The sequence below is a fragment of the Myotis nattereri genome (genome assembly GCF_964212035.1).
Source record: "Myotis nattereri genome assembly, chromosome: 1".
NCBI classification, from domain to species: Eukaryota; Metazoa; Chordata; class Mammalia; order Chiroptera; family Vespertilionidae; genus Myotis; species Myotis nattereri.
Genome location: NC_138075.1, coordinates 45,411,864 through 45,436,094, shown reverse-complemented (window position 1 = coordinate 45,436,094; position 24,231 = coordinate 45,411,864). Strand labels below are relative to the sequence as shown.

The window sequence follows — 24,231 nt, the reverse complement described above, 5'->3', positions numbered from 1 at the left end:
GCCACCAGATGGCCCCACTCAGGCCATTGCACTCAAGGAAGAGGAGCTGGTTTCATCTTGTATTTTAGAGTGGCCTCTCCTCCAATGTGTCCTCACAACCTTCCCATTAGCCAAGGGTCGCAGCCAGGGAAACTGAGTCATGATCACTCAACTTGTACTTTGTGCTTCCCAAGGCCCTGGGATTGTGACAGAGTTGATTTCCCTAGACCAGAGATTTTCAATCTTTTTAATTTCATGGCACACATAAACTAATCACTGAAATTCTGTGGCACATCCACAAATATAATTTTTGCCGATCTGACCCCCAAAAAAGGCATAATTTTGATTCATTCACACCAGACATTACTGTGTTGGCTGTTGTCATTTTTAAATTTGACAGTCTAAGGGAAAAGAGGTCAGTGCCTCTGATTAAATGGTCTGGTATGGCATGTTTTAAAAATGCTTGAGGCACACTGGCTGAAAATCGCTGCTCTAGACCTGTTTCCAAATTTGCAGAAAGGTATGATTCACTTCTGCTCGGCTTTCTTCCCGGCCTGGTGGCCAGCACTGAGCCTCCGTTCATGTGTCCGGACTATTGGCAGAAAGGGAGAGGCTGTTTTGTGTTGTCATGAGGTTAAACCCACATCTGCCTGTATGTCCAAGTCCAGCCACCTACAGGGGAGCTCTGGGTCTGCCTTCAGCTGCTAGAACAGCCTCTGAATGGCAGCCCAGGACTTTAGTGTTGTAGGAGACCCCAAGGCTCATCTCACCTGCCCTTTCCATCCCTCAGATGGAGAAAAGTCCAGAGAGAGCAGTGATCTGACCTCACCGGAACCGGGCCCACTAGACCTGGAGCCCGCTGTGACTAACTCTTCTCTCACCTCTGCCCAGAGCCCAGCAAAGAAACCCATGTGGAGAGAGGCTGGTACAGCTGGGCGGGAAGGAGCACACAGAGGGCCACTATGAGCTGGGGCCACGCTGCAAAAGGGCCCAGCTCAGAGCCCACCGAAGTCCCTTCTCCTAAGGGACAGCCACTCCCCCCCCCCCCAGGTCTTTCATGGAAAAAACCCTCAGGACTCACCTACCCAGACCCTTGGGGGAATATTTTTAAAAGTTTAAACATTCTCCAGGGAACATTCTGCATTTCTACTCATACAGTGTATCTATGTTTTTATTTATGAAATAAAAAGGCTTCTGTTCTCTGTTAATTAGTGGGCTCATATAAACCCTCTTTCCCAGCTCAGGATGTGGAGGGAGGGAGGGGGAAAAAAACCAATAAAAATATAAAAATATGGAATTCCAGATTCACTGGGCAGGACCAGCCTTCCTGCCTGGGGAGAGGGAGGGGCCTACTACCCCCAAATTAGTAACTGTCCAGAGTCCCAGGCTGATAACATGCCTCTTTGGGAAAGAGCTTCCTGGTAACTGGAGTCATACTCGATGGCCTGTAACTGACTGATGAGTGGCTTATCCTGGAGCAAGTTTGAATGGGGAGGAGAGGGGAGCAGGGCCCTGAGCGTCTGGGGGAAGAGAGGAGGGAGGAACAGGACCAGGCACAGAGAATGGAAGCCGAGGGCCCAGAGACTGATGGTGTTGTATTACCCATGTGCCAGAAGGAAATGGGAGACTTGTTTCCAGGAGAGGCCTGCCTGGGTTGCAGGGGACACAGATAACTCAGTTTCCATGCGTCAGTGCCTAAAAGCTAGCGGGGAAGGGGCATGCCTATAAACCAGACTTCTCCAGGAGAAGGGGATGGCCTGTGGGCCCAGCCCCACATCCTTCTCTGCAGAGCCCACAACTGCCCTGGGAAGGAGGCACGCTCATCGTCTCCACTTCTCTCCCAGGAGACTGAGGCCCAGAGAAAGGGAGGGACTTGTCCAAGAGGAGTCATACCGAGTTAGTGCCAGATACCTAGTAGAACAAAGGTCTCCTAGTCAGGTGCCTTTTACTCATGTTCTGCCTGAACCTGGAGTTAGGCCAACCCAATTCCTGGCTCTGTGACCCTGGACAAGTTAATGAACCAGTTTTTCCTTATGTGTCAATGGGAGTGATATCACCTATCTCCTGGGGTTGTTGACAAGGTTTGATAGTGTATGAAAGGGCCTGGCACACAGTAGGCACGCTATCAACCATAGCTGTGTTACAGTGAATATGGTTCTTTTCTTTTTAATCCTCACCCGAGGATGTTTTTCCATTAATTTTTAGGGAGAGTGGAAGAGAGAGGGAAAGACAGAGAGAAACATCAATGTGAGAGAAATCCATCGATTGGTTGCCTCCTGCACCAGCCTCGACCAGGGCCCAGGTTGGGAGGAGTCTGCAACCAAGGTACCTGCCCTTGACCAGAATCAAACCTGGGACCCTTTGGTCCACAGGCCTAGGATCTATCCACTGAGCCAAACCAGCTAGGGCCCAGACAGTATGGTTCTTAAGGCAGTTTAATGCAAAACAAACAAAAACAACAAAAATACTTGAAAATCTCTTAGGAAAGTACCATGAAGAGTTAAACCCTTTAGGATTGCCAAGGAACCAAGAGGGCCAGCGAGCGAGACATTGCAGCAGGCAAATTGTGTGCCGTGGAAGGGGTGCTATGGAGGCCTGGCAGGTACCGGACGGTCAGTGCCAGGATGGGCAGGGCCTTGAATGCCAGGCAGAGAAGTCAGGATGGTTTGCTGTTGTCTCCAGACGTTTGGTTTTGGCAGTGGGGTGATTAAAGGGAGGCTCCGTGTGTGTGTGTGTGTGTGTGTGTGTGTGTGTGTGTATGAGAGAATTTCTCCCCACCCCCTCTCTGTGCAGAGGGCTGGGGCCAGTTTATGGCTCCTGGCTGCCCCTGTGCGCTCTCCCTGCCCTCCTCCTCCCTGGCTGTCTGGCCGCCAGCTGAATTTTATGTTGGGAATTTGAGGAATCTGAAAAGGCAGAATACAAATGCTACTGTTAGAGACTTCCCAACAGCCTTGAAGGGGGAGAAGCCCCTCATGGTGGGGCTGTAGGAGAGAAGGGCATTCTGGGTTCTGGACCCTGTCCCCACCTAACCCCATCTGTGGGGAGGGGTCACGTCACCACCGCCTTCCTCTGGAGCCCTGGGAGGGCCACGCTCGGTGACAGAGGGGCCCTTGCGCACTCAAAGCGCCCACCACACGCCCTGCATTGAGGGGTTATTGACTGATGTCCCGGGAGAAAACTTTTGTCTGGGTCACTGGGGTGTACCGGCGGGGCCAGGATCCCGCGCGGATGGGGGCAGGTCGGTGGTCCGGCTGCGGCGGCCCTGCACGTGGGCGGCCAGGAGACCGGCCGTGGGCCCCGGAGCCCCGCCCGGGCCCGGGCGACTCTATCTCCCGGGGCCGCGGCGTCTCTGAGTCTCGGCGGGGCGGCCGGAGCTCCTGGCGCGTTATCTCCTCTCGCCGGGCCGGGCCTCTTCCCGCCTTCCCGCCTGGCCGGGCCGCCGTGGTGACAGGCGCTCCCCACTCATCGCCTCCCCCGCCAGGGCCTAAGGCCCCGCGGGCGTCGGGATGGGGGCAGAGCCGGGTCCAGGCCCTGCCCCCCACCCCCCTTTCCCCACCGGGCCCTACACCCTGGGCTGGCCCTTCCCCTGGCTTCCCCCATTCCGGGCCCAGCTGATGGGAGCGCTTTCCCCAAGGGGTACCGCATCAGTAATGGTTTTTTTGGGTCAGATTTGCCCTTTAGTTAAAAGACGGCCTTTCCCCCCCCAGTTCGCTCTAAAATGCTTATGCTAGGGGCTCAATGAGTTAAATGTGGCACCTTCTTGGAAGCTCAGTTTCCCACCTGAATGTTTGAGTCTGTGGGACACGAAGCCCCCCATCGTGCTGGTGGAGAGAAGGAGGAGCAGCTCTTTGTGATAACAATTTGGCAGTACAGGTGGAAAGCCCTTCAAGCAGTCATACTCTCTGACTCTGGGAGCGTATCCCAAGGAAATGGTGCAGCAGTAGCAAAAGGAAAAACAAAGCTATGGGTTCATCAATGTGTTGTTTGTAAAGCTGGCGAACATCTTTCTAAGTGAACATTGGAAGACTCGAGTAGCATAGAACTGGGCTTGAACCCACCACAGTCACCGACAGAGCTTGGTGAGTGGCGTAACCTCGCTGAGTTTCCGCTTTGAAGTGGATAACCCACCACTTAAAGGACTTTTGTGAGAACTCCAGGAGACAACCTGTGAAAGTCTCTAATACAGAGCTTGGGGTAGAGGAAGGACATAAGAAATGTTTGTTTCCCCCTTCCTCTGTCCTTACAGAAGCCAAAGTATGGGATATTTCAGGTCATATTTGTAAATACTAGCGAAGGTGCATATGGTGGTTAAGAGTGGGATTTTTGAGTCTTTTCACCTTGGATTGGATCAGAATCCTAGATTTACCACTTATTTCTCAGCTGTGTGAGCTTGACAAGATGTATTTCCTCATTTATAAAAAGAGATGGTAGGACCTACCCCACACTTGATGTGAAGGTTAAATAAGCTAAGTGCAATGTAGTTATGTCTGCGCCGCTATGTATGAGCACTCAATAATGGTAGCTGTTATTAAAGAGTATTTAAAACCGGAAATAACTTCAGTATCCAAAAATACCCCAAATTAAATAAGTTAGTGTATCTTTCAATGGAATAGGATGCAGCATTTAAAAAGAGCGAGATAAACAGTGTAAGCTAATTAGGAAGGTTGCCCATGATAAGATAGAAAGTAGTATCATTCTGGGTAAATTTCTTAAATATGAAAAATTAGAAGTATAATGCATGGTAAATATTTAGGAAAAGTTTTGTATAATCGTGGGGGCAGGGAGTATCTTCTCAAGCAAGCCCGGAAACTAGGACCATAAAGGAAAAGGCAGATTAGATCATATAAAATTTTAAAATGTCAACATGGTGAGAGACTCCACAAACAAGTCTAGAGACAATAATAGATGGGGAGAAATATTTGTTGTGCATAGGATAGATAGTGTCCATGCCTCATATCCCTCATAATTCGTCATACAGAATTCCTACAGATTAATTAGAAAAGCCAAACAATAGAAAAATGGACAAAGCACGAAACAGAAGAGAAAATACAAACATGAGAAAAACACATGACCACTCCAATTGCTGGGGAGATGCAAATAAAAATATAAACAAAATACCGTTCTCCACCAAGCACTATTAAAATAGAAATGGGGCCCAGCCAGTGTGGCTCAGCGGTTGAGCATCAACCCATTACTGGTTTGACTCCTGGTCAGGGCACATGCTCGGGTTTCGGGCTCGATCCCCAGTAGGGGACATGCAGGAGGCAGCTGTTCAATAATTCTCATAATTGATGTTTCTTTCTCCCTCTCCTTTCTCCCTCTAAAATAGATAAAAACATACTAAAAGAAATAAAAAGGAAAGAAAAAAAGAAATGGGCATGCCCTTTGCTCCACCAATCCCACTTTCAGAACTTTATCCATAAAAAGACTTTTTCAATTGTGAAGTTCTTCACAGTGACAATCTCAGTGTCCACCGCTAGGGATATGGGTGGATACATTTGGTTACATCTGTCCTGGGGAATATTGTGGACCACTAGAATGAGCTGGTAGGTTCTTTGCATCTACATGCAGTGACTTTCGGGGTTGTCTGTGATATTCTGTTTTGCAACAAAAGGTGGTTATGCAGTAGTGTGTAAAGTATGATTCCATTTTGTGTTAAGAAAAGTGTGTGTGTGTGTGTGTGTGTGTGTGTGTGTGTGACAGAAGGAAGCCTCCAAGCCTTCCTGAGGGTAAATATGTTGGTTATGCTTGTCTGAGCTTAAAGAAAAGTGGGTACATATATTGAAAAAAGTGGCAAGTGATTTTTTTCACTTTTATTTTTATTGAGATATAATTGACATATAACATTGTATAAATTTTAGGTATACAACATGATTTGATATATGTATACATTGTGAAGTGATTACCACAATAAATTTAGTTAATGTCTATCATCTCATAGTTACAGATTTTTTTCTGTATTGAGAACATTTTAGATGTACTGTCTTAGCAACTTTCCAATATGCAATACAGTATTATTATTAACTACAGTCACCATGTTCTACATTACATCCCCAGGACTTCTTTTTTTTAATATGTTTTTATCGATTTCAGAGAGAAAGGAAGAGGGAGGGAGGGAGGGAGAGAGAGAAAGAGAGAGAGAGAAACATCATTGATGAGAGATTCTGTAATCAGCGGCCTCTTGCATGCCCCCTACTGGGGATCAAGCCCAAAACCCAGGCATGTGCCTTGACTAGGAATTAACCGTAACCTCCTGGTTCATAGGTCGATGCTCAACCACTGAGCCACGCCAGCTGGACCCCAGGATTCTTTATCTTATAATGGAAGTTTGTTCCTTTGGCCCTCCTTCACCCACTTCTCCCACCGCCTCTGGTAACCACCAATCTATTTGCCCATTTTTGATAGTTTGACTTTTTCCATTTCATTTGTAGGAATTTTACATATGAGGGGAGTAAACCCTTTCTTCCCTGCATATGAACCTAAGGAAAGGTTTCTACCAGCCTGTTCTCGATAGTTGCTGGTGATGGGAAGAGAGAGGCATGGCATTTTCCTGCTTCCCATCTCTCTGACTTCTGGCTTGTTCCAGCACATGAATCGTTGTAGTCTGGAGAATTGCAGTTAAGTAATATTGATCACATACAACAAAAGAAGAAAAGTTGTTGCCCGGCTGGTGTGGCTCAGTGGTTGAGCATCAACCTATAAACCAGGAGGTCATGGTTTGATTCCTGGTCAGGGCACATGACCCAGTAGGGGGCGTGCAGGAGGCAGCTGATCAATGATTCTCTGTCATCATTGATGTTTCTATCTCTCTCCTTCACCCTTCCTCTCCGAAATCAAGAAAAATATATTTAAACAAAAGAAGAAGAAAAGTTGCAAGGCAATAGCTAAGCCCTGTGGCTCCATTGTGTGAAAACAAAGAGCCTGTGTTTGTAAGTGTGTAAAAGAAGGCTGGGAAAGGACATGGCTGACTGTGGGAGGTCACTTCTGAGCTGGAGGGTGTGCTGAAGTGGGTTTTTATTTTTACATGTCACTATTGTTTGCATTTTTCACAATGAACATTATTACTTTTGCAGTGAAAAAACAATAGAGTATTTTTTCCCCTGAACTATACAGTGGTGTTTGTGTACTGTGATTGCAAGGAGGAAATATGGACAAGGACCAGAAATTGAGGTAGAATGGTGGCACTCTCTCCCTAGTGTGTGTGTGTGTGTGTGTGTGTGTGTGTGTGTGTGTAATTAGGTTTGTGCTTTCTATTTTTTTTATTGTGATAAGAAACACATAACATAAAATTACCATCCTAATGACTGTTAAATGCACAGTACCTAGTGTTAGCTCTATGCATATTGTGCAGCAGATCTCTAGAACTTTTTCATCTTACATGACTGAAACTCTGTACCCATTGAACAACCCCCTCCTCTCAGCCCTTGGACACCATATTCTTTCTGTTTCTATGAATTTGACTACTTTAGAGACCTCATATTAAAGGAATCATGAAGTGTTTGTATTTTTGTGATGGATGTTTCACTTAACATAACGTTCTCAGGGTTCATCCATGTTATAACATGACAAATTTCCTTCTTTTTAAAGGTGGAATGACATTCCACTGCCTGTGTATACTACATTTTGTTGATTCTCCAGTGGACATTTAGGCTGCTTTCACCTCTTGGTGATTGTGACTAATTCTACAATGAACATGGATGTGAAAATATAGCTTTGAGAGCTTGTTTTCAGTTCTTTTGACTACATACTGCTATGGATTGAATATTTGTGTCTTCAAATTCAGATGTTGAGACCCTAATCTTAATGTGATGATACTTGGAGGTGGGGCCTTTGGGTGGTGATGAGTGTGGAGCCCTCATCAGTGTTACTAGTGCCCTTGGAAGAAGAGACCAAAGCACTAGCTAGCTCTCTGCTTCCCAGTGGGTGAGGATATAGTGAGAAGTCAATGGCCTGCAACCCAGAAATGGGCTCTCACCAGAACCTGGTTATGCTGGCACCCTGACCTAAGACTCCCAGCCTTTAGAACTGTGAGAAGTAAACTTCTGTTGTTTATAAGCCGCTCAGTCTAGACTACTTCCTTACGCAGCCATATATGGACCAAGATACAAGAAGTGGAATTGCTGGATCTTACGTTATTTTATTTTGAATTTTTATGAGTTTATTTGAGTCCAAACTGATGACAATTGCTGGGCCGCAGATTGGAAACACTCCTGTTATTTTATTGTTTTAACTCATCCCCTTGTTGAGACCCTTTAGTTACTAGAAAATGCTCCCTTACGTTGAGCTGAAATCTGTCTTCATGAGCTCCCCCACCCCTTCATTAATCTTGATTATTTGCACTGGCTGTAATTTTATTTTTAATTTTTGAGGACCCACCCTCCTGTTTTCCACAGTGGCTATGCTCTCTTACATTCCCTCCAGCGGTGCACAGGGTTCTGGTTTCTCCACATCCTCACCAGCACTTGCTGTTTTCTGTTTCTCTGATAGTGACCACCCTAACGGGTGTGAGGTGACATCTCATTGTGGTTTTGACTTGCCTTTCTCTGATGGTTAGTGGTGTTGAGTATCTTTTCATATGCTCATTGGCCATGTGAATGTCTTCTTTGGAGAAATGTCTATTCAAGTCCTTTGCCCATTTTTAAATCGAGTTATTTGTTTTTTGTGTGTGTGCTATTGAGTTATAGGAGTTCTTTATATATTCTGGATATTAACCCCTTACTAGATATATGGTTTGCATTCTGTAGGTTGCCTCTTCACCCCGTTGATTATTTTCTTTGCTGTGTGAAACTTTCCAAGTGTGATGCAGTCCCCTTTGTTATATTTGCTTCTGTTGCCTGTGTCATATCCAAGAAATCATTGCCAAGTTCAATGTTAAGAAGCTTCTTCCCTATGCTTTATACTAGTAGTTTTATATTTTCAGGTCTTACATGGGTCATAAACCCATTTTGATTTGGTGTTTGTATATGGTGAAATGTAAGGATCTTTATTCTTTTGCATGTGGTTACCCTATTTTCCCAGCACCATTTGTTGAAGTCATTATCCTTTTCCCATTATGCAGCCTTGGTATCCTTGTCCAAGATCATCTGACTATATATGCGAAGGTTTGCTCTGGGGCTCTCTATTCCATGCCATTGGTGTATGTTGGTCGTTAGCTAGTACCATATTGTTTTGATTAGTGTAGATTTGTAATATATTTTGAAATCAGGAAGTGTGAGGCATCCAACTTTGTTCCTTTTTTCTACCCCATATTTTAATGTGGCAGATTTCTGTCAAGGAAATTTTGAACTGGTATCCCTGCATGGCTGGCTGGGAAGATCTAGGGGGAGAAGATGGAGTTTGATTCCCAATTTGGGAAGCTCATGTTAGTACAGATTGAACAGATAACATTATTTGCCCACCCAGCCCTCCACCCTTATGTCTCTTGGTCTGCTGGGCTTGCAGCAGCCCTATGTTGGATGACTGATGTGGGTGATGTTACTTTCTGGTTTTCTTTCTTAATTACCTTCTTTTTTTTCCTTCTCTCTCTCTTCCTTCCTTCTCTCCTTCCTCCCATCCTTCTTTCCTTCCCCCTTACCTCCTACCATCTCTTCCTCCCTCTTTTCCTCACTCCCTTATTTCTCCCCCTCTCTCCTTCCTCTCCCTTTCCAGTCCAGCTGAACTGGGTGACTTGCCTAACGTAGCTTAGGAGTGACACGTAACCCAGTCCTCCCCACCTGTGTCTCTCCCCTCAGGAAGGAGAGGGAGTAAGGAAGGAAGCACCTTGTCTGCAGCATCTACCGTTGTCCAGATGCCCTGGTAGGTACTTTGCTCTCAACCATGGTGTGAGCTAGGTTTACTGCCTCCATTTCTTCCTCAGCAGATCTGTAGGTGAGGAAACTGGTACTTAGAGGGCTAGTTCCTCTCTAAAGATACACAGCTGCACATAGTATGGCCATTCATGGTCCTGAGGAAGTGCCTCCGTGGATTACCGAAACGCATCTTCCTCATAGCGCTGTGAGGATGGGGCTTGTACCACATTTTCCAGACGAAGAACAGCAGTCTCTGAGCACAGAGTCACACCGTTAACTAATAAAGGAGCTGGGACCCAACCCCTGACCATGGCAACTCCTATTCACCACACCCTCCCCTTCCCCACTCATACCCCAAATCTCCTGACAGAAGCCACTCAGCCAGGTCTCCACAATCCTGGGATTGCCTTGTGATGGCCGGTTTATTGTAACTGGTTAGGTTAAAGGTCTGGTTGTGTTACTTGTTTTTTTTTTTTTCTTTATGACAAATGATAGATGAGTCAGTAGCTTGCAAGGTGCAGAGTGTTCCCTGATCTCAGACACACAGGAGCAGGTGTGAGTCACAGGGCAGGAGAGGCTTGAAGAGCACTGGATTTCACCGTATTGTGGGGAAGGGCATTTTAGGAAGATGGCACAGCATAAAAATGAAATAGCAGTCACCAGTCTTCTAAGGACTTTACATTAGTAATTCACTGAATCCACAAACAATTTTATGAGATAAATATTATTATTCTCACTTGACAGTTGAGGAAAGAGACTCAGAGAGGTCCCTGGAATCCTGCACACTGCAGGGTGTGGGAGCCTGGGGCTTGTTCCTCTGCAGGAGCCTCTTCCTGTCAGCCTGGGTGACCCAGAGTGGCCTCGGTAAAGACCCTGAATCCTCACTCTACTCCTCACTCACGGTGTGACCTTGGGCAAGTGCCTTAACCTCCTGGAGCCTTCTTTTGCTTCCCTGGGTTGTTTTGAAGATTATATGAGTTTATGTGTATAACGTACTCAGAACAGTGCCCAGCATAGAGTAATTGCTACGTAAGTGGGCTGTTCTTTTTATGATGCAACAAATACTTATGGAGCCTGTAGGTTCTGGAGAGCCTGGGATGGATAAGGCAGAGTCCTTCCTGGCCCTCACGAAGCTTTGTGTCTGCGCGGGTGACCAACTGTCCTCATTTGTCAGAGCCGAGGGCTGTCCTGCATTGTGGTCTTATCAGTCCCCAAACTGGGAACGTCTATGGTAAAGTGGGACAAGTTGGCCACCCTACTGTGAGAGTGCTATTCCCGGTGGGCGTGGTCAAAAAGCGTTTGGGGTGTCAGGGAAGTTCCCAGCAGGGGAGGACTAAAGCCTGGGAATCAGGGAGGGCTTCCAGAGGGAGGGCATTTAAGCTGATACTTAAAGGATGAGGAAGAATAAGCTGAGCAGCACAATTTACAATAGCTAAGATTTGGAAACAGCCCAAGTGCCCGTCAGTAGATGAGTGGACTAAAAAACTGGTACATTTATACCGTGGAATACTACACAGCAGTAAAAAAGAAGAATTTCTTACCCTTTGAAATAGCATGGAGGGACCTGGAGCGTATCATGCTAAGTGAAATAAGCCAGTCACAGAAAGACAAGTATCACATGATCACACTCATATGTGGAATCTAAGTATCAAAATAAACTGATGAATGGAGTGGATCCAGAGACATGGAAGCATGGAACAGAGTGCAGAATCTCTGAGGGAGAGGGTGGGTGTGTGGGAGGTAATCAACCAAGAACCTTGTATGCATATATGCATGGCCCGTGGACACAGACAATCAGGTGGTGAGGGCCTAGGGTTGGGCGGAGGGTGGGCTGGAGGGGTCAATGGGGGAAAAATGGGACATACGTAATATTTTCAACAATAAAGAATTATTAAAAAAAGAATAAGCGGAGCAAAGAAGGAAAGAAGGGGTGTAGGGAGTGATGGGTGGGGGAAAAGAGAGGAACGTGTGCCAGGAAGAAGAATGGCATGTGAGCAGAGCTGGTGGCCAATGAGAATGTGGCACATGTGGACCAGGGCTTGTCCAGAAACACAGCACATGCACCCAGGACACCCTCGTGCAAGGGCTGGAGGGAAGAGGCAGGGGCAGCAAGGCAAGGACATACGTGTATAGTTGCTTGTCCATCTGCAAGTCTTACCACAGTGGTGGCCTCTGGAGAGAGCACCAGGGGTGGAGATGCTGAAAATAAGGGAGGGAAACCCTATGGAGCTTTTTGAATTCAGAGAATGTAGTACTTACACCAAATATAAAATAATCTAAACCAACAGCCATGCATGCCTGTGCTCACCCCTACACCTTGCTCATTCTAAACAGGGGCCTGGCAAGGGCTGCTCCAGTCTGGGGGGCACCACACTGGCCCAGGAAGGGGAAGAGGCCACAGCCACACTGTCTGCCGCCTGGGCCTCCCCCCAGGCCTGCGGCAGACAGAACTAAACAGGCCTTATCAGCTGTCGCCACTGTGTCCCACCCGGCTGAGCTGGGCTCAGTGCTGGGAAAGTGGCCCCCAGCCCTTTGCCAGGGGCAGCACTGGCCCAGGGTGGGGAACAAAGGGGGGTGTTTTCCAGGGGTCAGGCTGGGGTTGAGGGGTGTCTGGTGAGTGTGTAGAGCCAGGCCTGGTGCTCAGGAGTTGCTCTGCTACAGACTTGCTGTGGGATTTTAAGAATGAATTTTTGGTGCTATTTTAAAATTATACAAGTGATCCAAAAATGCATTCTCCTTATGGAATAATCAGTATGTGAATTACAAGTTCCCCCTCTCTGGAGACAGACCTGTTGTGTGTGGGTTTGAAATATACTTTGTAACCTCCGTGCCCTCATTCAGCCCTCTTGGCCCCTGGGGAGGTGGGCACCTGGTGCTCGTTTTCTTGAGCAGATTGAGGCCCAGGTGGGTTCAGGAGGGTTCTAGACCTCAGGGCAGAGCAGCGGCAGAACCTGCTCCAAGGCACCTTCCTAGTCTCTTCCGGGAGCCGCACGGGGCCCCCTCATTGAGAGGCGGACACAGAGGCCAAAGGGGAAGGTGACAGAAAAACAGCATCAGCCCAGCTGGTGTGGCTCAGTGGTGGAGCGTCAACCTATGACCCAGGAGGTCATGGTTTGATTCCTGGTCAGGGCACATGCCCAGGTTGTAGGCTCAGTCCTGCGGGGCGGGGTGGGGGGTGGGATGGGGAGAGAAGTTGGGGGGGAAGGGGCGTGCAGGAGGCAGCCAATCAACGATTCTCATCATTAATTTTCTCTCTCTCTCCCTCTCCCTTTTTCTCTCTGAAATCAATAAAAATATATTAAAAAGAAAATAAATAAAAGCATCCTTGGGCCTCTCTGGGCCTCAGTGTCCTCATCTCAGCAGCGGGGTCCAGCATTTGCCCTGCTCTCAGGGTTGGTGTGAGGATGGGCAGGGACTCTGTCTGTGTGCCGAGGGAGGAAGGGGTAGAGGCTCCTCCTCTGTTCACCTCTCCTCCAGCGTTCCCAGCTGGGGCCGATGGGGGGTTGCCCCCAACCACTGCCTTTGTCGCACAAGGTGTGTCAATCCCCATTGGGTTTGGTGCCCAGACACAGCACGCCTGGCATCCCCTGGCTTATTGCACAGGAAGACCATACTTCAGCCTAACTGGCCTGGCTGGGCCAAACCCACATCTGGGGGCGGGAGGAGGAGAGAGGGGAGGAGGAGGGGCCTTCAAAGCCCCCTAGAGATGTGGGATGTTTTGGACTGAGACTGATGGAGCCTGGAGGTAGGAGGTGGGGTTTGGGGTTGGGAAAGTAGAGTCAGGGCAGAGGGGGGACTGGGGCTGGGCCTCACTACTTCAAGGTCTCCCATAGGCATCCCCACGAGGCTGGTCCAACACCGTACTAATCGCCTCTCCAGACCTGCCCCAGCTCGTGTGGAGGTGCACCATCCATTGGACCCAGCAACCGGGTCAGGCACTCTGGGTGTCCTGCTGGCCCCTGCTCCCCAGAAACAGTCGGTCACCAAGTCCTGTGACTCTGCCTCCCTAATATCTCCTCAGCCTGGGCCTGCTCTCCCTTCCTGAGGGGCTCAGCCTCTTTTCCTCCTATTAGGGCCCATTCCCGAATAAGCCCCCTGTCCCAGCCTTGCCCACCCCCACTCATTCATACTTCTCCCCAGAATTTCCCAAGTTCCAGCTCCATAATGCACATCTGACCCGTTTGCCCCCCTGTTTAAAACCCTTTAACAGCTCTCAGTTGCCTAGAGGGACTGTCTAAGCTCCTTAGCATGGCCTTTGAGGAACCCCTGCCCGCCCACTCAACTGCTTTATCAGCTCTCCCCCCCCCACCCTGACTGTCTCGGTCTTGCTGATGTTCTCTAACCTGGGGTGGGAGGGCCTATTTCAGGCCCCCATGCCTGTGCCCCTGCTATTTTCTCCCATGGGGCTCCTCATTGCCCTGCTCTTGACCCTCTCCCCAGGCTCTGGTTGCTCCCCTGACTCCTGCACAGTCTGGGCCCTCATATACAGGCATACATGGCCAGGCAGTGTGGAAGGGCTCTGGTTTATAAGTATGTGTCTGTCTCCTCTGTGGGCGGAGCTGGTCTTTCATCTCAGTATTCCCTGCACCCAGCATGTGCTTGGACAATGGCCTGTCCTCCTCACAAAGTGGGGTTGGGGACAGGTTCTGTCCTGGGGGTCAGAACAACTGGGCCCTAAAAAGTATGTGGCCTTGGCCTCCCTTCTCTCTGGCTTCCAGGTGAGGAAGGGCCTGGGTCACAGCTCTGTGCCCATGTGCTCTGTTCCAGGTTCTGAGCCTAGTCCTGGGCCACCAAGCCCTGCCTCCCTCCCAATTGTAGGGGGCTGGCCTTCAATTCTGGGGCCTGGGCTCTGCCCCCTGGAGGGTTTTTTTGTGTGATTTTGGAAAGGCAAAAGAGCCCCTTTTGTAGAAGGGTAGAAATTATATGGTGGGTATTCCTGGCATGCACACTGGAGTGTGATGTTGGCCTTAGGTCTGGTGTGGGCACCACTGAGCCGCAGAAATGTGCTTCTAATTATAGCATGGATGTGGCTGACTGGACCCAAGCATTTTATAGGCTCCTAGTGGAAGAAATACTAACCAATTCCTCTATGGTGGTCGGTCAGGGGGTGGACTGGCAGATGCTGACAGCCAGATTGGAAAGGAAGGCAGGGAAGAAGTGAGGTGGTAATGTGTGTAATGTGGAGGGGAAGGGGGACGGGGGAGGGGGGAAGGAGCAGTCTCAGGGAGAGAGCCCTGATTGGGGCCTGAGACATGAGTTTGAACCCAGACTGGGTGACTTCCCCACCTTAGTGACCCTGGGCAGGTCACTTACCCTTGTAGCTGCTCAGCTCCTCCACTAAAAGACGCAGATGAGATCTTTTTTTTGGCAAGGGTATTATATGTGTACTAGAGGCCTGGTGGGGGGGAGGTCCCTCAGCCTGGCCTATACCCTCTATAATCGGGAACCCCTCAGGGGATATCCGACTGCCGGTAAAACTGGCAGTTGGACATCTCTCTCGCAATCCGGGACCACTGGCTCCTAACCGCTCACCTGCCTGCCTGCCTGATCACCCCTAATCGCCTCTGCCTGCTGGCCTGGTCACCCCTAACTGCCCTCCCCTGCCGGCCTGATCCCCCTAACTGCCCTTCCCTACCAGCCTGGTTGCCCTAACTGCCCTCCCCTGCCGGCCTGATCACCCCTAACCGCCTCTGCCTTGGCCCCCGCCACCGTGGCTTTGTCCGGAAGGATGTCCGGAAGATGTCCAGTCTAATTAGCATATTACCCTTTTATTAGTATAGATATCCCTGAGGACTATAGATAATGTGTGTAAAATGTTTATAGCATTGAGCCTTTACACTGGAGATGTGAAAAATAAGAAAACCTTAATGTTCCAGGGCAAGGATCAAAACTTAAAGTTCTGCTAATTTTATAATTTTGAAAAATTTATTTTTTCTTACTATAAAGCAATATAAGATTGTTGTCAAAATATTAGTATATAGAGATAAGGGGAAAGCCACTGGTAGCTCCTTTGCCAATTATTAATTATTGTTATTTATTATTAAGTGTTAGTGATGATATTTAAGGCACTGGAAGTGGGCTGATGGCATAAATATTATCAGAGTGCCTCAAATTACTTTGTTTAGGCTGAATGCATAAGCTACCACCCTCCTCCAAAGGAGGGCAGCCTGCGGGGTGGCTGATCCTTGACGTGGTGATGTTGGAAGCTGGCTCTGCTGCAGAAGGACCCCCAGCCTCAGCCTGCAGGAATGGCCTGCCGGACCACCTCCCAGCAGCATTACAGTGAAGTGTGACAGACAGGATCAAAGTATTAAGCGTTTGGCCCTGGCCGGTGTAGTTAAGTGGTTCGAGCATTGGCCTGTGCACTGAAGGGTCACGGGTACAATTCCTGGTCAAGGACATGTACTTGGGTTGCAATTTCGATTCCCAGCCCCAGTCAGGAATCGTGCTGGAGGCAACCAATGGATGTCTCATCAATGTTTCTCTCTCTCTCTCTCTCTCTCTCTCTCTCTCTCTCTCTCTCTTTCTCTCTCTTCCCCCATCCTCCCTCCCTTCTACTCTCTCTAAAAATTAGTGGAAAAATATCCTCAGGTGAGGATTAACAAACAAAAAATAATTGAGGGGTTGGAGCCCCACAGACCTGGGTTCCAACCTGGCTTTGGCCCTAAGATACTTTATTAAAACTTTTAAAAAATTATTTTGACAGACATGATGTAAGTGATTGTAAAATATATTTTTAAGTATAGGAAAGTATAAAGAGAGACCTACAAACCCTACCACCCAGAGGTAACCACTGTTGTCTCATGGGAGAGCATCCTTCCTGTCATGTCTCTATGCAGATAGAGGGAGCGTTTATTCAGTTTCACATGAACAAGGTCAATGATAGATGCTGTTTGAACAATATGTCATGGCACTCACCTAATTCAGCTTCACAGAGCCACCTGGAGGCGGGTTAACAATGGAATGCTGGTCTTATATTCCTAATGTGTCCCCCTCTGTTGTGTCCCAGGCATGGGCTGGGAAGTTCTTCCTGTATCGAGGCGGAGACAGGAGCAGCAGGAAGGCTTGCAGCTGAGACGGGACCATTCGCCTGGAAGCCAGTGAAACACGCTGGTTAAAGAGAGCCAATGCTGGGGCCAGGCTGCCTGGGTTCAAGTCCCAGCTCTGCTGCTTGCTAGCTGCCTCGCCTTGGGCATGTTACTTGATCTCCCTGTGCTTTAGTTTCCTCATCTGCAAACCAGGGGATGCTAATAGAATCTCTCTCATAGGGTTGCCTGAAGTTTAAATGTGTTCATTCAAGTAAAGCACTTACCATTTCTGGCACAAGCTGAGTGATTTGTAAGTGTTGGTTGTTGTTGATGCCGCTGTTACTGTTCTGTGGTCATGTTGCTCAGTCTGTGGAGCTAGAGGGCAGCTCCAGGGCCACAGGGGCCAAACTAGTCTGGGGCCAGATGCTTTAGGCTCCCACACGGCTTTGCGCCTCCCTCCTTGACACGTGCCCTCTCTGGATCTGTTCACCAGAAGCACCCACTCTCTGGCAAGCCTGGGGAGGCAGCAATCACACTAGGTATTTGGGAATCCAGTATAACCTATAAAGTCCTGGGCCCATGGAAGCCCACTGTTATTCTTGGCTACCTCTGGCTTTCCATCTCAGAGGCCAGAAGCAGAGCCAGAAACACTGTTGTTCTTGTGGTGGTTGTTTTAAAAAATTGGCTGTTCTGGGCCCTTTCAGTTGACCTCCCATTTTACATAGAGGAAACCTGAGGCCTAGAGAAGTGAAGAACCATTACCCACTCACTGTTCAGTGGAAAGTGCAGGCTAAGAGCACTTTTCCATTCACGGGCAGGGATCTGCCTGCAGACTCATCTCTGGGTCCATCGTGCTGCGGTGGTGCTGCCAGCACTTAGTTCGAAATTCTTTTATCATAGCTCCGTGCGCAGCTAATGCTTGTTCGGCAAGGACTGTGGAGGTGCGGCTTTCACTCTCCTTGAACAGAGGCCCAGAGAGGAAGACTGGCTGACTGGTTTGGGTCTCATGATAAGCCAGGACTGGGGCAGGGGCACAGAGCCCAGTGCCTGGCCAGTGCTGTGCCGCCTTTTCCTCCCTGCCTTTCCGTTCAGTCAGTGCACTTGTTGAGCACCTCCATGAGGGAGCCAGGGCCTTGTGAGGAGAATGTGGGAGCCAAGCAGAGTGGGGGGTGAGGGTGGGGAGGATGGCTCTTGGGGCCAGGCCTGAGGCATAAAATAGAGAACAAGATGTGGCTCAGCCTCAGATAATATTCCAGGAGGGGGTCCCTCTAGCCACCTCAGGGTGGAGGGGCCAACAGGGAGAAGGCCAGGTTTGTTCTTCCTGCAATTGAGGAACTGCTTGCTCTTCTGCAGTTGAGGAAACTGAGGCAGAAAACTTCAGAGCAAGTTGGTGATTCATATTCTAAGCCAAGCATGTCAAACTCAAAGGCTAACACGGGCCAAATAAACGAGGCATGCGGCCCACGGGCCAGGAGTTTGACATGCTTGTTCTCCTCTTAAGTAATTCACACCCACATCTCCAATCATTACCCCTGCGCTGCTGCTGAGTCCCAAATAGGGATCTCTGGCTCAGAGTAACAAACCCGTGTGTCCATCTGAACATTGGACATTTGGACTCAGTTTACAAGGACTTCAAACTCAATATGTATAAAACAGAATTCCTGTTATTCTTCATCTAGCTCAGTGAATCACACCACCATCTAGCTAGTTGCTCAAGCCAGAAACCTAAATGTCAACCTTGATATGACCTTTTCTGTCACCCTGTGCTGTCAGATCATTCACGTATCCCCACTGTCACCACAACGACCTCACTTCATACCGCCTTCATTTTTCACCTCATGTAAAGCAATACTCCTACCTGTTCGCCATGCTGCCAATCAGCTCGGAGTGAGCCTTCTAAAGCCAAAGCTGGTCATGCAGCTTCCCCGCTAGTGCTTTCCCACCAGCCTTTGGGTAAAATCCAAACTCCTTCATGTGACTTAATTTTCCTCTCTGTCTAGCTTTTGCTTAACTTTGCAATCCTCGTCATTCCTTTCAATGTCACCACACCCCAACACATTTTCTCTGCTTATATTCTCCTTAAAAAAACATTTTTATTGATTTTATAGAGAGGAAGGGAGGGGGGGAGAGAGAGAGAAAAATCAATGATGAGAGAGAATCATTGATCGGCTGCCTCCTGCACGCCTCCTACTGGGGATCGAGCCCGCAACCAAGGTACATGCCCTTGACCTGAGTGGAACCCGGAACCCTTCAGTCTGAGGGCCAGTGCTCTACCTGCTGAGCCAAACCGGTCAGGGCTAAGTTCTGCTTTTTCACTTTGTGCCACTGTGCCTCTTTTGCCTCTAAGTCTCTCTTGCTTCTCTCTCAGAAACAAAACAGTAATTCATTTGGGCCCAAAAGAGTCCATCCCACCTGACGGCCAAAGCTCTGGCTCAGCTACCCCAAATTCCTGAGGGCACCCCAAGACAAGAGGGATCTAGAGGCAGGGCTGAAGCCCACTCTGCCTCACACTTGTAGGGTGACTTTGGAATAAGTCACAACCCTTCTCTGGGCCTCGGTTTCCTCATCTGCGTAATGTGTTAGTGGCAATCACTGGCCTCACCCATGCCCTGAAGACTGATACAATTTTTTTTAAAATTATAGAATGAATGGCATGTGTGAGGTTTGTGAAGAGAACTCAGAAACATTAGAGGGCCGGGGGTTATAATCATCTAAGGAGAGAGGTTATTACAGGAGGTATCCGAAGTCTGAATGCTTTTATCATTACTGCTCTATTTTTCACACTTGCTTATATAGTTAGTTAATTTGTCTTTTTATTGCTTCCAAAATGGACTTTACCACAAGTGTAAGGAGGTAGAGAGAGAGAGAGAGAGAGAGAGAGAGAGAGAGAGGAAAGAAACGGGGAGGGAGGGAGGAAGAAAGGAAGGAAGAGAATCCATGTGCCAACTCCCAGGGAAACCACTATAATGTTTTGGTAGAACTCCCTTTTTTCATGCATGTGTTTCAAAATATCTGTATGTACATGTGTGTTAAAGACTATAGAATAATATTTTATATGTTGTTTTATTTTTATTTTTTAAATATATTTTTTATTGATTAAGATATTACACATGTGTCCTTATTTCCACATTATCCCCCTACCCCCCGCTCATATATGTTGTTTTATAAAGTTTCCTTTTTTTCACTTATCAATATTTTCGTAATATTTCACCTTGTCAACAAGTGTCTATCTCTAGCACCCATTTCCCCCTCATGGCTGTGGAGAATTTTGGATGGGTACACTGTAGAGAATTTTGGATGGGTACACTGTGGAGAATTTTGGATGGGTACACTGTGGTTTGGTGAGCCCATGTGGTTTAAGTGACAGTAACACTCAAAAGTTCCTACCTCCAGGCCTCTGCCCTGGGTAGTGAGTCTGGGAGTGGAGAGAGAAAGGCCAAGGAGGCCTTCAGGAGGTGAGGTCTGTCTCCTGACAACTCAGGCTGAGAGGGGACTTGCAGTGGGCGGGGAGGAAGAAGGGCCAGCTCCTAAACCCTCCTCTGCTGGCTCATAGGGCCTCTTGCAGAGCTAGAGATGGAATCCCCAGAATAGAATTTACCACTTTGCTGAGTCAGTAGAGTGCTACTCCTTGGCCAGGGCCACCCCAGTGTGGGCAAGCAGCTATGGGGGATGCACAGAGGCAGACGTTGCCTAGGACTTGTCTTGTTCCATGCTTTGCCCATCCAGACCCTGAGTGGCAACTTTATTCCATGGCAATGAGGCCAGAGACAGATTTCTGCACCTGGGGAGGCCTCAAAGGGCAAGGAAGAGGGAAGGGATAGCTTGCTTTGGACTCAAGGTCATCTGTTCTTACCGTCCTATGGCAGATGGGGACACTGAGGGCAACATCCCGGCCAGATACCTAGTGTAGGGTTCATTCCATGCCACCTCACCTGCAGTAAAGCATTGCCAGTGAGATCACAGTCCCGGGACAGGCCCCCGGGATTGAACTCTGGAGCTCTCGCACACAATCATTGTCAGACGGGCGGCAGTGGGCAAGTCACTTAACTCCTCTGTGCCTCAGTTTCCTCTTCCCTAAAGTGGTCATACAAATTGTCACATATAGACTATAGGACTGATGTGAAGCTAAAACAAGTCAATACATGTAAAGTGCTTTGAACAGGTGCCAGCACACAGTAGGTGCTCATAAACACAAGCTGTTTTATTCCTGGCATTCTGGAAAAGTTGTAGGCTGACTTGTGTTCCCTTCTCTACCCTCACCAAAGTCTTCAATTCCAAAGTTTCCTGAGCTGGCAGATTGCACAGACACGAGGACGTCACCTTTTGGTTGCCCTCAGCTGAGGGACTCAAGATTATCTTCGTTGGATGGTCTTCTCCCCAGACCTGCCCTCTTCCAGGAGCCTGGAATTTATGGACATTTTTCTTTGTGTGTCACCTGGGATGGTCACTTGCCCTTTCTTGGAAAACAAGAATTGGACTTCAGGATGGTTATAGCTAATTCCAGTGCCAATGCAGAGGATTCTGGATGGAGCCCGGAGAAGGGCAGCTTAACAGATGGGGACTCGGTGAGTGTTATGGACTGAATTGTGTCCTTACCAAAATTCGTATGATGGAGTCCTAACCCCCAGTACCTCAGAAGGTAGCTGAGGATACAGGATCTTTAAAGAGGTAACAGTTAAAATGAGGTCACTAGGATGGGCCCTGGTGTCCTTATGAGAAGAGGAGACAGGAAAGATATACAGAGGAAAGACCAAGTGAAGACACAGGGAAAAGACAGCCATCTACAAGCCAAGGAGAGAGGCCTCAAAAGAAACCAGCCCTGTTGACACCTTGATCTTGGAATCATAGCCTCCAGAATTGTGAGAAAATAAATTTCTGTTTTTTAAGCCGCCAGCTGTGGCTCTTCGTTATGGCAGCCCTAGCAGGCTATGGGTTAGATGTTGTCTGCCTGGTCCTAGAAGGACTGTCTTTGATACCAGGCTGCCAGGACTTGTCGGAGGGCAAGAATCGTGTGCCCCAGTGCCTCCAGAAAAGCCGAGAGGCCTTACTTGTTGGACCTGTGGACTCTGGGGTCTGCAAGATAATAAAAATAATCCTTACTGTGTGCCTATCCCTGGCCATTCCTGTTTCCCTTAGTTCTCACTACACTTCAAGGTAAGTATTCCTAATCACATTTTTCAGAGAGAGAAACAGGCTCCTAAGTCACCTGCCCAAGGACCCCAGCCTTGGGGACCAGCCTTTTCCTGCATACCCTGTGCCCCTCTAAGGAGGCCTTCTATCGTGCCTTGGGTGAGCCTGTGTCCTTGCCACGGCATGGCAGCTGGCACCTCAGCACCCCTGCACCCTGGGTACAAGGGAGACCTGGGAAGGTTCCAGGCTCCAGGCAGGAACCCTCCCCTTTCTGCACCCCCCCCCCCCCCCCGCAGCTTTCTCAGTTGTTTTTTTTTTTTTCTTCTGTTGTTTCTTTGCTCAGCCGGGCCCTGTTATCTTCCTCTGACTCTGACGCCTAGTTCTTCCTGTTTAAAATTCAGACTCTGGACTTTTCCTCTGGGGGCGGTTATGAGTTTGTTTTGTGTTTTGGATTGCCCCCCAGCCCCTATCTCTGGCACTTTAGGTCACCCTAGCAGCCTCAGCACAAACCCCATTTTCAGTTCTGCCGTGCCTGAGTGAGTGAGGGGTTCTCTCTGCCCTGTGTGCTGTCTGGGGCACTTGGGTAGCAGGGGAGGGAGGAGCCTGTCACTCTTTCCCTGGCTGTAATATCCAGGGTCCCTTAGTCCCTCCCTGCCGCCCTCTTTTCACTCACGGCCCCTCTTCACCCCGGCCCCGGCCCAAGCGGAGGTTCTCAGGCTCCCTTTAGCACTCTGCTTTGAGCCCCGCACACCCCAGGAAGGAGATTCAGCCATAGAAGAGCATGAATGTGAGTCACCCTGATGAGCTCTACTCCTGAGAGTGGAGACAGGACCCTAGAGAACCTAGCATTGCTACCTGCACAGGAGAGAGCACTGAGCCAGCAGTCAGGAGACCTGGGCTCCCGTCTTGGCTTTCCATCCCATGCTGTGTGAGCTGGGGCTAGGCTTTGTCACAGGAAGGTGGCTGAGGAATTGAGTCAGCTGGCCCCCGAGGGCCTTCCAGCCGGATAAGCTGTGATTTTGGGTCTTGGTGAGAAGCTCTTGGGGACTCCAGGTGGGGTGATTGTGGGAAGACACAGGAGATAGAGAACAGGCAGGGGGTGAGGAGTGCTTGGCCTCCAAGTGCAGACCCACCTCCTCCAGGCAGCCTCTTTTCTCTAAGGACCTCCGCTACTTCCTGTCCCACGGGAAACACTAGGAAGGCTTCAGGCTTGGAGTGAGACTTTGGGACGGTCCTTAACCTCTCAGAGCCAGTGTGCTCTTCTGTCAAATGGAGATATCTGTCTTGTAGGCTGCCGATGGTGCCTGGCACATAGGAGGTGCTGAGTGAACGGTGGGTCTGGTTGTCATTATCTCCTGTGGGAGAATGTACGTGAGGGCTCCTCACTGGCTGTAAGCTCCTGGAGGGGAGGCGTCAGATCTGACCCTGGCCTGGGGACCACTGACTGAGAAGGGCTGTGTCTCACTGGACATAGTATCAGGTACCTCTCAGGCCCACTTTATATAATCTCAGCTCATCTTTGCCTTTAAAAAAGTGAATTTATTTGAGTCCAGCTGGCGTGGCTTAGCGGTTGAGTGTCGACCTATGAACCATGATTTGATTCCTGGTCAGGGCACAAGCTCAATCTCCAGTGGGGGGCGTGCAGGAGGCAGCCAATCAATGACTCTCTCATCATTGATGTTTCTATTTCTCTCTCCCTCTCCCTTCCTCTCTGAAATCAATAAAAATATTTTTTAAAAATTGATTTGAGAGAGAGGAAGTGGGCAGGCAGAGAGAAATGGAGAGATTGATTTGTTGGTCCACCTGTTTATGCTCTCATTGGTTGCTTCTTGTATGTGCCCTGACCGCAGATAGAAGCTCTAACCTGCAACCCTGGTGTAACAGGACGATGTTCTGACCAACTGAGCTACTCGGCCAGGGCTTCAGCTCACCTTTGTATGCCAGCTCTTGCTAAGCAACTACCTCTGTGCAAGTGCATACTGATGGCCCCTGGCCTTGCAGCCCAGCTTTGTGCTTGCTTTCTGCCCCAGGTGATGAGAACCAATGGGTAATGATCCCCGGTAGGGGACTGATTCTGGGTGCATTCTACACAGCTCCTCCCAGGCCCCAGCAGGATGGAGCCCCAGTTGTCCACAGGAGTGACTTGCTCGGTAATGCCCCACATTGGCTTTCCTTCCTCCCCAGTTCCACTCATTCCAGTCCTCATTTCTGACTTTGGCGGGGGTGGGGGGTGGGGGGGCATCTGGGAGAGGCCGGAGTCTTTGAGAAAGATCCCCAGAGATCATGGTCCGTGTGGGAGCTGGAGC

General features: G+C 48.9%; 1 long non-coding RNA gene across 1 annotated transcript in view; it reads right to left on the bottom strand.

The window, feature by feature from the left end:
* The window catches only part of LOC308519504, a 112,949-nt gene that overhangs the window by 42,985 nt on the left and 45,733 nt on the right, over positions 1–24,231 (bottom strand). Inside the window, exon 2 of the long non-coding RNA XR_013995995.1 lies at positions 16,686–16,857. This is a non-coding gene — a long non-coding RNA (uncharacterized lncRNA). The remainder of the gene's footprint in view (positions 1–16,685; positions 16,858–24,231) is intronic.